The sequence below is a fragment of the Lissotriton vulgaris genome, chromosome 8 (assembly GCF_964263255.1).
Source record: "Lissotriton vulgaris chromosome 8, aLisVul1.2, whole genome shotgun sequence".
NCBI lineage: Eukaryota > Metazoa > Chordata > Amphibia > Caudata > Salamandridae > Lissotriton > Lissotriton vulgaris.
The window spans coordinates 484,807,461-484,815,199 of NC_141696.1; the positions used below are offsets into that span (position 1 = coordinate 484,807,461).

The 7,739-nt window shown below is 43.8% G+C and overlaps 1 long non-coding RNA gene across 1 annotated transcript; it reads left to right on the forward strand.

Moving 5' to 3' along the window:
* Nucleotides 1-310: 310 nt before the first annotated feature.
* LOC147697218 (uncharacterized) lies at nt 311-6,391 on the forward strand. The gene is made up of 4 exons (XR_015299144.1): nt 311-421; nt 503-555; nt 6,206-6,250; nt 6,332-6,391. It is a non-coding gene; the product is annotated as an uncharacterized LOC147697218 (long non-coding RNA).
* The last annotated feature ends 1,348 nt before the right edge of the window (nt 6,392-7,739 follow it).

A 7,739-nucleotide genomic window follows, 5' to 3' on the forward strand; every position in this document is an offset into this window, starting at 1 on the left:
TGATCCTCTGGAGTTCCGTGGAATCTTCAATCAGCTTGCAAATCAGCTTCTCAAAGAACCCTAGGAATACTAAACACATACAAGATAATAAATCACTGTACCTGAGCTACTCTGGTCTTCCTATTACTGTTTCTAAGAACACCTACCCAGGAATCAGTAACGACCTGCCGCTCTTCTATACTGAAGTGTAGCTTGGTGAATGATCTGCCTAATCTGGATTTTCAGATGACAGCTCTTCCTCCTACTTCTGCAAATGACATTAGGGTTATTACTTTCTGCTCACTGCTCTGTGTTTGCTCTATATAATGCTGCTTGTTTTCCCCACCTACCAGTGTTGTCTAAAATGTTGTCCTTATATTGTTTTCTTCTTGTACAGAGACCTTCTCCTGAATAGATGAATTAACTTCATTCAACTCTCCAGGTAAGTTTCCTATTCTTCTGCTTGTAAATTCTTTCACAGTACTCAAACAACCTCTCTAACACTGTCCCTATTCTTTTCTAGATAACGTGAAGTCTTTTGTCTTGCACTGGTTAAAAGGACGAAATTCAGCACTGGTGAGTTTGATTCACTCAGTTAATGTTCATTAATCTTTCCATGCATTGATAAAGTTGAAATACAATATTTACACAGTCTCATGAACTTGCACTGAATACAGGAAACATTCCACTTAGCTCTATGTTTCTCCGCTACTTTGAATGAGTCTCTCTCCTTCAGCTTCCGTGAATAAATGACAGGAATTCTCTGCTTGGAAAGATTCTTCTCTGACACGCTGTTCAAAAGGCTCCGGTTTCTTTTCTGAAAACACGAACTCTGCTTGAACACTCTGTATACTCTGGACTGCGTGAACCCAAGGTCAAGGCAATGAATGTTGAAAAAACTCTTCACTGGCTAAAATCGTTTCTTAGCTTATTTTCCGAAGACACACTCTAACGCGACCACTGTGACTGGATTCCTCGGTGAAGTGCGCAGTTCCAAAGGAACGCGCGCTGCACCTGGACTCTCGATCTCGTGCTGGGAAGGCTAGACTGCTAACCTAGCATTCCGCGCATTCCACAGCTCGGACCAAGTGAAGTCTCGGCTGGCGCGCCATTTTCTTGTCTTTAAGCACATTGAATCTGCATTAGGCTTGCTGAAAGGAGGGATCCTGACAGTACCCCCCACCAAGGAGGGTCCTCCCGGTCTAGGTTTGGTAGGATTTCTTTGGTGAAAGAGGCACACCAACCTAGGAGCATGAACATCCGACTTCAACTCCCAAGACCTTTCCTCTGGCCCATAGCCTTTCCAGTCCACTAGATAGTACAGTCTTCCTCTTACTCGTTTTGAATCCACAATTTCCTTGACCTCAAATTCTAATCCAGTTTCTAACTGAATGGGAGGTGGAATTCCTTCTTTCCGCAACCCCTCAACTGATTTCTTTAATAAGGAGACATGGAAAACTGGATGAATTTTTAGTTTTGTGGGCAAAGTTAGTTTAAAGGTTACTGGATTGATCTGTTCTGCAATAGGATATGGTCCTATGAATCTAGGCTGAAACTTTCTACTGCCTTTTAATCGAAGATTCTTAGTATTTAACCAAACCTCATCACCTACTTTTAAATCTGGGGTATCTCTTCTCTTTTTGTCAGCATACTTCTTGTACCTGCTTTTTGCCTGCTCTAAATTCTTGGATGCCTCTTCATGTATCTGCTGTAAGTGAGTTACTAAATCCTGAACTGCCGGGACAGAGATGTGAACATCTTGCACTGTGGAATTCGGGTGTTTGCCATAATTCAAATAGAATGGTGAATAACCCGTGGACACATTCTTTGCGTTATTATAGGCAAATTCTGCAGTCCATAAATAGTCCAACCATTCCCCACCCTGCTTCAACGTGAATAACCGTAAATACTGCTCCACTTCCTGGTTCACTCGTTCTGTTTGTCCATCAGTCTCTGGGTGGAAACTGGTGGAAAAACGTGTCTCAACCCCAAGTCTCTTCATAAAGGCCTTCCAGAAATGAGACACAAATTGCGTCCCTCGGTCCGATATCATGACCTCAGGAATTCCATGTAATCTCACCACCTGAGCAGTAAATTGAGCTGCTAACTGCCTAGCAGTTGGAGTTCCTTTCAATGCTACAAAATGTGCCATTTTGGTGTATGTATCCACTACCACTAAGATGGTGTTAAACCCTTGACAAGTGGGAAGATCAGTTATCAAATCTAGAGTGACTGTGTGCCAGGGGGAAGGAGGGTTAGGCAAAGGTTGTAATAAACCCTTAGGTGCTTGCCATTCTGATTTTCCCTGCGCACAAATCTCACATGTCTTTACATATTGCTCAATGTCCTTATTCATGTGTGGCCACCAATACTTTCTTTTAACTAAGTCCACAGTCTTCAATTCTCCCTTGTGACCTGCCAACAGATGATCATGGCATTCATTCATCGCTTGTCTCTGTAGTGTAGAAGTGGGTAAGTATAAGGCTTCAGTCTGATAAGGTAAACCATCAATGACTTCTCTCCCATCTCCTTGCTGCACCCACTCCAGCATTTTCACAGGCGACACGACCTGGAGAATTTGTTCCTTAACACTCAAAGAATCTACTGCGCCGATGATTTTTGAATTGGGAATGATTGCTTGTGTCTTAATTTCCTCTTTTCCTTCTCCTGTACCCATTTGGGACAAGGCATCCGCCTTTCCATTCTGAGCTCCAGGTCTGTAGGTAATGACAAAGTCGTAGTCGGCGAAATACAATGACCAGCGAAGTTGCCGAGGCGTCAAGGTCCTGGCTGATTTTAAAAATTTCAAATTACGATGGTCGGTGTAAACTGTAACTACATGATGAGCTCCCATTAAGTAGTGTCTCCACTCCTTGAAGGCGTCTTTTATAGCTAATAGTTCCTTCTCGGTTATTGTATAGTTGATTTCTGCTGGAGTCAATTTCCGTGAACGATAGGCCACGGGGTGTAGTTGACCAGTTTCCTTGTTCCTTTGAGAAAGTACACCTCCTACAGCCAGATCGGAAGCGTCCGTTTCAACATAGAAGGGCTCAGATGGGTCTGCATGAAGAAGGATCGGAGCTGAAGTAAATTCATCCTTTAAGGCCTTGAACGCTAATTCTGCTTCCTCTGACCATTCAAATTGTACCCCTTTCCTCAACAGCCTAGTGAGAGGAAGGATTCGGCGGGAGAACTCACTAATGAACCGACGATAGAAGTTTGCAAAACCAATGAATGCTTGTACTTCTTTTACACTGGTTGGGGACTTCCAATCCAACACTGCCTGAATTTTCCGCTTGTCCATGTGAATTCCCGACTGCGAAATTACAAAACCCAGGAACTCAACTTCCGTGACATTGAAAGCACATTTTTCCAGCTTGACAAATAACCTGTTTTCTCTCAACTTTTGTACAATCTTTTGTACTTGGTTCCGATGTTCTTGTACATCGACAGAGTAAATCAAGATATCGTCAATATAAACTATTGCACATTGATCTATGTATTCACTGAGAACATCGTTGATGAAATGCTGAAAGGCAGCAGGGGCGTTGCACAACCCATAGGGCATCACCTGATACTTGAACAGTCCAAAACGGGTTCTAAATGCCGTTTTCCATTCATCCCCAGCCCTTACTCGGATGAGATGGTATGCCCCTCTTAGATCCAACTTCGTGAATATTCGTGCCCCCTTCACCTGGTCTAACAAGACGGAAATGAGAGGAAGTGGATATCTATTCTTCTTGGTTATTCGGTTGATTGCGCGATAGTCTATGCAAGTCCTCAACTCGCCTTCTTCCTTCTTCGGCACGAAGAATAGAGGCGAGGAGACTGGGGATTGAGAAGGACGAATGAATCCATTTGCTAAATACTTGTTGAGGTACTCTTTTAAATGAGCATGCTCCTTCTCAGTCAGAGAATAAACCCGACTGCACGGCATATTTGCCCCTGGTTCAAGGTCTATTTTACAATCATAGACACAATGCGGTGGTAACTGTTCCGCTTCCTGCTCATCAAACACATCTTTAAAATCTTGATATTCCGGGGGTATCGTCTGGGTATTGATTACGCACACCGTTGCATCAGCTGAACATAAGGCTTGGGCCGGATTCTCCCGATGGTTTTCTATTTGGTTTCCGAAACAGTTGTTCCTACAGTAATCTGAAGTCATTTCTATGGTTCTGGCAGCCCAATCTATCGTTGGATTATGCTCAGTGAGCCAAGGAAGCCCAAGAATCAACTGAAACTGAGGGGCGTCGATCAAATTAAAATGAATGACTTCTTGATGGCCATCCTCTCGAATTAACTGCACCAATTCCGTGTGACTTACTATAGGGCCAGAAGACAAATTCGTCCCATCAATGGCTCTGACTGATTCACTCTTGTCTTTGGCTATGGCTCTCAATCCAATCTTACTTGCGAATTTCAGATCACAAAAGTTTCCAGTTGCCCCTGAATCCACCATAACTGTTATGCCTTCTCGCACTTCTTGACGGAATTTGATGGTCGTTGATAATATGAGATGTGGAGAAGACGACTGTAGGGTTTTAGCCAATTGGTGTTCTTGTGGAGTTGGTTCTTGACTCGCATCCACCTGTACAACTCCTTCTACAGGTGGTGCAGCTAGTTTTCCTTCGGCTTATAAGATCCTTTGGGTTTCTTTGGACAATTCCTCACAAAATGTCCGCTTGAGCCGCAATACATGCATAAATTGCTGGCTCGTCTTTTCTCCTTTTCTTCCTTAGTAAGCGGTCCCCTTATTGTTCCGCTTTGCATGGGTTCTGAGCTGTTACCTCCTTCTGTACCTTTTCCTGGTTCAAACCTTGCTCTATCAAAACGGGGTACTGTGCTTCGAAACTCACGTCGTCTTTCTCCCTTCCGTTCCCCTTGACGGAAATCCAATTCCAATACTAGGTCTATTAGGGCAGATATCTCTGTGGGTCGATTAGGTATTTGTGCCAGCCCATCTTTTAATTCATCTCGTAGGCCACGATAGAATATTGCAGTTCTTTTACTTTCGGGCCAATCAGTCTCCATAATTAACTTGTTAAATTGGGCCAAATACGCTACTAAGTCTCTATTGCCCTGTTTCAAATCCAACAACTCATTGTCCACTGCCTGCGAGATTCTTCTTCGGTCAAATATTCGCAAAAATTCTTTTTTAAACTCGTCATAATTCTGCAGAAGAGGGTCATCTCTTGATACCAAAGGCATAGACCATGCGGCCGCATCCCCACTCAAATATGATAAGATAAATGCCACTTTAGATTGTGCGTCAGGGAAGATAGAAGGGCGACACATAAAGTGCAAGGAACATTGTGTGATGAACACCTGTGCTTTCTGGGGATCCCCATTAAATCTCTCTGGTGCCGCTAGGGGTGTGACTGGGGACAAGGAATGTATGACCTGTGTGGTTGATTTGCTAGTTTCCCCTGTAGATGTTATGGGAGTCTCCCTATTTCTTAAAAGTGATGGCCCAACTTGCTGCGCTAACTCTGCGGTTTCTTTTCTGGAATTAATCACCTCTTGTCTCAACCTTTGGTTTTCTTCTTTTACCGCTACTAACTCCTTTTGTATAGTATCTAAAACCGCCCCCAATGTCTGCAAATTAATTCCCTCAACCATTCTGTTCGGGTGCAAGTTTACAACGTGGGCACTTCACTCTGTCAGAGTCCACTTTCTTACCAACTTTTCCTCTCGAAGACTTGCACAGGAACAGAAGATGCTAGCTTTCCGACTCCCTCTTCCAACCAATCAGAATCAGAATATATCTTGACTCTAACTGATTAGATAGAAGGAAGGGGAAAATTGGATAAAATAACGAAATAAATAAAACAGAGAAGAGACTGGTCCTGATCCTCTGGAGTTCCGTGGAATCTTCAATCAGCTTGCAAATCAGCTTCTCAAAGAACCCTAGGAATACTAAACACATACAAGATAATAATTCACTGTACCTGAGCTACTCTGGTCTTCCTATTACTGTTTCTAAGAACACCTACCCAGGAATCAGTAACGACCTGCCGCTCTTCTATACTGAAGTGTAGCTTGGTGAATGATCTGCCTAATCTGGATTTTCAGATGACAGCTCTTCCTCCTACTTCTGCAAATGACATTAGGGTTATTACTTTCTGCTCACTGCTCTGTGTTTGCTCTATATAATGCTGCTTGTTTTCCCCACCTACCAGTGTTGTCTAAAATGTTGTCCTTATATTGTTTTCTTCTTGTACAGAGACCTTCTCCTGAATAGATGAATTAACTTCATTCAACTCTCCAGGTAAGTTTCCTATTCTTCTGCTTGTAAATTCTTTCACAGTACTCAAACAACCTCTCTAACACTGTCCCTATTCTTTTCTAGATAACGTGAAGTCTTTTGTCTTGCACTGGTTAAAAGGACGAAATTCAGCACTGGTGAGTTTGATTCACTCAGTTTATGTTCATTAATCTTTCCATGCATTGATAAAGTTGAAATACAATATTTACACAGTCTCATGAACTTGCACTGAATACAGGAAACATTCCACTTAGCTCTATGTTTCTCCGCTACTTTGAATGAGTCTCTCTCCTTCAGCTTCCGTGAATAAATGACAGGAATTCTCTGCTTGGAAAGATTCTTCTCTGACACGCTGTTCAAAAGGCTCCGGTTTCTTTTCTGAAAACACGAACTCTGCTTGAACACTCTGTATACTCTGGACTGCGTGAACCCAAGGTCAAGGCAATGAATGTTGAAAAAACTCTTCACTGGCTGAAATCGTTTCTTAGCTTATTTTCCGAAGACACACTCTAACGCGACCACTGTGACTGGATTCCTCGGTGAAGTGCGCAGTTCCAAAGGAACGCGCGCTGCACCTGGACTCTCGATCTCGTGCTGGGAAGGCTAGACTGCTAACCTAGCATTCCGCGCATTCCACAGCTCGGACCAAGTGAAGTCTCGGCTGGCGCGCCATTTTTTTGTCTTTAAGCACATTGAATCTGCATTAGGCTTGCTGAAAGGAGGGATCCTGACACACTCACCACACATAGAGCCAGCACAGGCATCACTAGATTAGTGGGCCGGCCATCACATCCTGCCGAACCTGTATTGACTCTTTTCTCCCTGCAGTGTCACAGGTGATCATGGATATGCACTCTACCCGTGGATGATGACACTCCTCCAACCTCCAAGACCTGAACAAACCTGCCCAGAGGCAGTACAATGCAGCCCACATACACACCAGGGGCATCGTTGAATGCACATTTGGTGTGTTAAAGTCACCTTTCAGGTGCCTGGACAGCACAGGTGGAAAGCACCTGTACAGCCCGGACATCGAGTGCAAGATGATCGTTGCATGTTGCACAACATCTGTGTACGCACCAATGCCCCATGGATCCCTGTTCCAGAAGTACCAAAGGCAACTGACACGTGCTGCATCCCAGACACACACAGCGTTTCCCTTGCGGGAGCGAGCAGGGGCACCATCTGTTTGCAAGATAATTACAAACAGATGTCACAAAAGCTCGCTCCCGCAAGGGAAAGGCCAAACGTGCAAGCGTTGCAATACAAAGCAATGCAAAATGGGCATGTTTTTGCCCAAATAGCTGATCGATTCCTAAAGGTCCCCTCCTATGCAGTACATGCGCACTACGTTGGCAAAACCTAAAAAGTGACAATGAAGTGACTTGTAATTAGATACGGCTTATTTATATGTATACAGATGTCTCTTCCAGCAACCATGCTGGCTTTATTATTATTGATGACACAATATGTAACTCCGGCAGGAACGGGC